Source organism: Harmonia axyridis, chromosome X, assembly GCF_914767665.1.
Source record: "Harmonia axyridis chromosome X, icHarAxyr1.1, whole genome shotgun sequence".
Taxonomy (NCBI): Eukaryota; Metazoa; Arthropoda; class Insecta; order Coleoptera; family Coccinellidae; genus Harmonia; species Harmonia axyridis.
The window spans coordinates 32,262,190-32,269,689 of record NC_059508.1 but is presented as its reverse complement, the minus strand read 5'-3'; the positions used below and the strand labels follow the sequence as shown (position 1 = coordinate 32,269,689).

General features: G+C 42.8%; 2 non-coding genes across 2 annotated transcripts in view; one reads left to right on the top strand and one right to left on the bottom strand.

Annotated features, from left to right (window-relative positions):
* Positions 1-3,625: 3,625 nt before the first annotated feature.
* Positions 3,626-3,744, bottom strand: LOC123688450. Its single transcript, XR_006749971.1, has one exon. It is a non-coding gene; the product is annotated as a 5S ribosomal RNA (ribosomal RNA).
* Positions 3,745-7,379: 3,635 nt separating this feature from the next.
* Positions 7,380-7,500, top strand: part of LOC123687393 — a 1,906-nt gene continuing 1,785 nt past the window's right edge. The window contains exon 1 of the ribosomal RNA XR_006749121.1: positions 7,380-7,500. This exon is cut by the window's right edge and continues 1,785 nt beyond it. This is a non-coding gene — a ribosomal RNA (small subunit ribosomal RNA).

Below are 7,500 nucleotides of genomic sequence, written 5' to 3'. Positions count from 1 at the left end.
ATTAGGAGGCAACCAAATCAAATTTGAGAAAATTCCACAATCAGAAAATTTTTTTCGAAAAAAAAAAAAATTCGAGGACACCTCGGTCATGGCAAGTTATTTCCCACAATCCATTCCCCGATCCACGTACATCCCAGAAAAAATCATCTCTCTAACTATCCTGGTTCAAAAGTTGTATCGGAACATTTTCACGTCGAAAATATATCTCTAAGTCCAAACCGATGCACCACGTAAACTAGGGCAGACCGATGCACCACGTAATATCGGGCAGACCGATGCAGAACGTAAACTCGATCATACCGATGCTTCACGTAATCTCGATCTTACCGATGCACCACGTAAACAAGGGCAGACCGATGCAGAACGTAAAGTAGATCTTACCGATGCACCACGTAATCTCGATCTTACCGATGCACCACGTAATCTCCATCTTACCGATGCACCACGTGAACTGGATCTTACCGATGCAGAACGTGAATTGGATCTTACCGATGCAGAACGTGAATTGGATCTTACCGATGCACCACGTAAACTCGATCATACCGATGCACCACGTAATCTCGGGCAGACCGATGCACAACGTAAATGACGATCGGGACCGGGGCGATCGGTCGTATCTGACACCGCCGGCTCGGTTCTAACATCGTCAATGAGTCGGGGTTGTAAAAAAGGACGTGAACATTTTTCCTTATAAAAAACAAACCCGACCATGGATTTTGATTCTGATTGTTGATTATCGCTACTAGAACATATAAGGAGGCAACCAAATCAAATTTGAGAAAATTCCACGATCAGAAAATTTTTTCGAAAAAAAAAAAAAAATCGTAATCACCTCGGTCATGGCGAGTTATTTTCCGTATTTCATTCCACAATCAACGTACAACATAGAAGAAATCATCTCTCTAACTATCCTGGTTCAAAAGTTGTATCGGAACATTTCACGTCGTAATATCTCGCCAAGTCCAGACCTCGGCGATAGGTAGTATCTGACACCGTCCGCTCGGGACTGACATCGACTTGGACTCGGGCTGATGATGGGGAGGCGTTTAAGGACGTGAACATTTTTCCTTATAAAAATTAAAGTCGACAATGAATATTGATCTGATTACTGATTTACGCTTTAAAAACACATTAGAAGGCAACCAAATCGAATTTGAGGAAATTCCACGATCAGAAAATTTTTTTCGAAAAAAAAAAAAATCCGAAAAATATTTTTCGATTCCGATTACTGATTTACTCTTTTAGAACACATTAGGAGGCAACCAAATCAAATTTGAGAAAATTCCACAATCAGAAAATTTTTTTCGAAAAAAAAAAAATTCGAGGACACCTCGGTCATGGCAAGTTATTTCCCACAATCCATTCCCGATCCACGTACATCCCAGAAAAAATCATCTCTCTAACTATCCTGGTTCAATAGTTGTATCGGAACATTTTCCACGTCGAAAATATATCTCTAAGTCCAAACCGATGCACCACGTAAACTAGGGCAGACCGATGCACCACGTAATATCGGGCAGACCGATGCAGAACGTAAACTCGATCATACCGATGCTTCACGTAATCTCGATCTTACCGATGCACCACGTAAACAAGGGCAGACCGATGCAGAACGTAAAGTAGATCTACCGATGCACCACGTAATCTCGATCTTACCGATGCACCACGTAATCTCCATCTTACCGATGCACCACGTGAACTGGATCTTACCGATGCAGAACGTGAATTGGATCTTACCGATGCAGAACGTGAATTGGATCTTACCGCTGCACCACGTAAACTCGATCATACCGATGCACCACGTAATCTCGGGCAGACCGATGCACAACGTAAATGACGATCGGGACCGGGGCGATCGGTCGTATCTGACACCGCCGGCTCGGTTCTAACATCGTCAATGAGTCGGGGTTGTAAAAAAGGACGTGAACATTTTTCCTTATAAAATCAAACCCGACCATGGATTTTGATTCTGATTGTTGATTATCGCTACTAGAACATATAAGGAGGCAACCAATCAAATTTGAGAAAATTCCACGATCAGAAAATTTTTTTCGAAAAAAAAAAAAAATCGTAATCACCTCGGTCATGGCGAGTTATTTTCCGTATTTCATTCCACAATCAACGTACAACATAGAAGAAATCATCTCTCTAACTATCCTGGTTCAAAAGTTGTATCGGAACATTTCACGTCGTAATATCTCGCCAAGTCCAGACCTCGGCGATAGGTAGTATCTGACACCGTCCGCTCGGGACTGACATCGACTTGGACTCGGGCTGATGATGGGGAGGCGTTTAAGGACGTGAACATTTTTCCTTATAAAAATTAAAGTCGACAATGAATATTGATTCTGATTACTGATTTACGCTTTAAAAACACATTAGAAGGCAACCAAATCGAATTGAGGAAATCCACGATCAGAAAATTTTTTCGAAAAAAAAAAAAATCCGAAAAATATTTTTTCGATTCCGATTACTGATTTACTCTTTTAGAACACATTAGGAGGCAACCAAATCAAATTTGAGAAAATTCCACAATCAGAAAATTTTTTTCGAAAAAAAAAAAAATTCGAGGACACCTCGGTCATGGCAAGTTATTTCCCACAATCCATTCCCCGATCCACGTACATCCCAGAAAAAATCATCTCTCTAACTATCCTGGTTCAAAAGTTGTATCGGAACATTTTCACGTCGAAAATATATCTCTAAGTCCAAACCGATGCACCACGTAAACTAGGGCAGACCGATGCACCACGTAATATCGGGCAGACCGATGCAGAACGTAAACTCGATCATACCGATGCTTCACGTAATCTCGATCTTACCGATGCACCACGTAAACAAGGGCAGACCGATGCAGAACGTAAAGTAGATCTTACCGATGCACCACGTAATCTCGATCTTACCGATGCACCACGTAATCTCCATCTTACCGATGCACCACGTGAACTGGATCTTACCGATGCACCACGTAATCTCAATCTTACCGATGCACCACGTGAACTGGATCTTACCGATGCAGAACGTGAATTGGATCTTACCGAAGCACCACGTAAACTCGATCTTACCGATGCACCACGTAATCTCGATCTTACCGATGCACCACGTGAACTGGATCTTACCGATGCAGAACGTGAATTGGATCTTACCGATGCACCACGTAAACTCGATCTTACCGATGCACCACGTAATCTCAATCTTACCGATGCACCACGTGAACTGGATCTTACCGATGCAGAACGTGAATTGGATCTTACCGATGCACCACGTAAACTCGATCTTACCGATGCACCACGTAATCTCAATCTTACCGATGCACCACGTGAACTGGATCTTACCGATGCAGAACGTGAATTGGATCTTACCGATGCACCACGTAAACTCGATCTTACCGATGCACCACGTAATCTCGATCTTACCGATGCACCACGTGAACTGGATCTTACCGATGCAGAACGTGAATTGGATCTTACCGATGCACCACGTAAACTCGATCTTACCGATGCACCACGTAATCTCAATCTTACCGATGCATCACGTAATCTCGATCTTACCGATGCAGAACGTAAACTCGATCATACCGATGCACCACGTTATCTCGGCAGACCGATGCAGAACGTAAAAAAAAAGCTTACAGCACGCGGTGTTCCCAAGCGGTCACCCATCCAAGTACTAACCGCGCCCGACGCTGCTTGGCTTCAGTGTTCTGACGAGAACTGGCAATTTCAGCGAGGTATGGCCGTAAACAACAAATATAGCGATATTTTCTATGATATCTCACTTTTTGGGAGCGGAAAGGACGTGAACGTTTTTCCTTATAAAAAATGAAATAACTTTTGGATATTAATTCTGATTGTTGATTTAAGTTTTAAGAACACATTAGGACATATCTCAATGAAATTTGAGGGATTTCCGAAATCGAAAAATATTTTTCGAAAAAAAAAAAAAAATCCCAGAAGACCTCGGTCATCTCAAGTTATTTCCATATTCTATTACACAATCAACGTACATCACAAAAGGAACCATCTCTCTAACTATCACAGTTAAATTTTTGTATCGGAACATTTCACGTCGGAATATCTCGCTAAGTCCAGACCGGGGAGATCGGTCGCATTTGACACCGTCCGCTCCGGTCTAACATCGTCTTGGAGTCGGGGTAACGATGGAGAGGCGTTTAAGGACGTGAACATTTTTCCTTATAAAAATTAAAGTCGACAATGAATATTGATTCTGATTACTGATTTACTCTTTTAGTACACATTAGAAGGCAACGCAATCAGATTTGAGGAAATTTCAAGATCAGAAAATTTTTTTCGAAAAAAAAAAAAAATTCAAGAACACCTGGGTCATGGCAAGTTATTTCCCACAATCCATTCCACAATCAACGTACAACATAGAAGAAATCATCTCTCTAACTATCCTGGTTCAAAAGTTGTATCGGAACATTTCACGTCGAAATACCTCGCCAAGTCCAGACCGGGGCGATAGGTAGTATCTGACACCGTCCGCTCGGGACTGACATCGACTTGGACTCGGGCTAATGATGGGGAGGCGTTTAAGGACGTGAACATTTTTCCTTATAAAAATTAAAGTCGACAATGAATATTGATTCTGATTACTGATTTACGCTTTAAAAACACATTAGAAGGCAACCAAATCAAATTTGAGGAAATTCCAAAATCAGAAAATTTTTTTCAAAAAAAAAAAAATCCGAAAAATATTTTTCGATTCTGATTACTGATTTACTCTTTTAGAACACATTAGAAGGCAACGAAATCAAATTTGAGTGAAATCCAAAATCAGAAAATATTTTTCGAAAAAAAAAAAAAAATTCGAGAACACCTCGGTCATGGCAAGTTATTTTCCACAATCCATTCCCCAATCAACGTACATCCCAGAAAAAATCATCTCTCTAACTATCCTGGTTCAAAAGTTGTATCGGAACATTTTCACGTCGAAAATATATCTCAGAGTCCAGACCGATGCAGAACGTAAACTCGATCATACCGATGCTTCACGTAATCTCGATCTTACCGATGCACAACGTAAACTAGATCACACCGATGCAGAACGTAAACTCGATCATACCGATGCACCACGTAATCTCGATCTTACCGATGCACCACGTAAACTCGATCTTACCGATGCACCACGTAATCTCGATCTTACCGATGCACCACGTGAACTGGATCTTACCGATGCAGAACGTGAACTCGATCTTACCGATGCACCACGTAAACTAGGGCTGACCGATGCATCACGTAAACGACGATCGAGAGGCGCGAAAGGACGTGAACGTTTTTCATTATAAAAATTGAAATAAATGATAAATAATGATTCTGATTGTTGATTATCGTTTTTAATATGCATTAGTAGGCAACCAAATGAAATTTGAGGAAATTCCGATAACAGAAAATTTTTTCGAAAAAAAAAAAAATTCATGAAATCCTCGGTCATCGCAAAATATTTACCATATTCTGTTCGATAATCAACGTATATTTAAGAAGGAATCATATCTGTATCTATCTTGGTTCAAATTTTGTATCGGAACATTTTGACCAAAGTCCGAGCTTCGGCCGAAACAGACACCGCTGACCTGGCCTATCGATCGACCGAGAGTCGGGGATAGAGCGTAAGTGTTGTCTGGAGGGGAACCCTGTGCTCTCCTGACATATATAGGGAAGGTGGTCGCGTTGGGCGATGCAGAACGTTTGGATCGGGAATTATATTTTTGGTTCAGCTATTGGAATATGGTTTATTGTTGGTATATATTGGCGAAATAACGTTCTTACTGACTGGGGATATTCATAAAAATGAGTCCGGAGATTTTCAGATCGAAGTCCGAGTGATCCGACTTGGAAGGCGTGTTGGGTGGGTCGAGATGGCTTAGATCGATCAGACGAGGCGGGCTAAGTGTTGACGTCATGCATCGGTCCATTTTCAGATTGAGTCCGAGTAATCCGACTTTGAAAGAGTGTTGGGTGCGTCGAGACTGTTTAGATAGATCGGACGAGGCGGACTAGGTGTTAACGACATGCATCGGTATATTTTCTGATCGGAGTCCGAAGAAATCGGCCCTAGTAGGCGCAGCGGACGGTCGAGACGGCCTCGGTGGGTCGGATCGATCGGGAAAAGTTTGCTAAATCGTGTCTGGAGGGGAACCTTGGGTTCTCCTGACATATATAGGGGATAAGGTTTGGGTGAACGATTCTTCACGTAAAAGTTGAGTAATTTATTTTTCGATAAGCTTTTGGATATTGATGAGAAGTATATGTATATCTTCGATTAAAAGAATTCTTACCGTCTCGATGTATATTATATTAGATATATAAGAAATAGTTAACGTGATGCATCGGCCGATTTCCGGATCGGAGTTCGAGAGATGCGACTTTCGATGCGCGATGGGTGGATCGAGACGGCCTAGATCGATCGGACGAGGCGGACTAGGTGTTAACGACATGCATCGGCGGATTTTCTGATCGGAGTCCGAAGAAATCAGCTCTAGTAGGCGCGGCGAACGGTCGAAACGGCCTCGATCGATCGGACGAGGCGGACTAGGTGTTAACGACATGCATCGGCGGATTTTCTGATCGGAGTCCGAAGAAATCAGCTCTAGTAGGCGCGGCGAACGGTCGAAACGGCCTCGGTGGGTCGGATCGATCGGGAAAAGTTTGCTAAATCGTGTCTGGAGGGGAATCCGGGGTTCTCCTGACATATATAGAAGGGGTGGAGAATGGGTCCTGTCCTAGACTGTTTGGAGTTCTTTTTAGGATGATATTCAGTTGGTAAGTGGTAGACCCGAATCCGACCTCGGCGTTTGGGTACTGGCAAGGTGTGTTGGTTTCGGCTTTCGCATCTTGGGTCGCTTTCGTCAACCTCATGCAGCGAGGTCGCGGTCCGCTTCGTCTCTTTGTAGTCGAATGGCCTTTAAGCGACCAACCTTAAAATCGTGATCCTCTGCCCGTTGCGGGTTATGTTCACAAAAAATTTGCAACCACTCAATTCGTTCCGAGCGACAAATATTGTTGAATCTCGAATCACCGTGTCGTTATATTCACATGTATAGCGAAGGGTCGAGATGGAATGTGTATAAGAAATTAGTTGATAGCCGGGGGTTCGTATTATATATGGACGCCTTGGCGAGGGATTGTTTCTAGAAACTTTCTCATTTTTGATCGGTGTTTTGTCCGAGATGATGATGATGTATATATAGCTTGAGTCTCATGCTGACTGGGGGCTGTTACGTCGTTTCGTCGAGGACTTGCACTTACTGATGTGCGGCGCTAGTCGAAGTCAATCGACATGGCTAGTGCCACATGACGAGAGGCGAACGGGTTTGGCCATACCGGCAATCTCGTGGACCGATCGTATAAGCACGCAGTTCCCTGGTTGATCCTGCCAGTAGTCATATGCTTGTCTCAAAGATTAAGCCATGCATGTCTCAGTACAAGCCAAATTAAGGTGAAACCGCGAAAGGCTCATTAAATCAGTTATGGTTCCTTA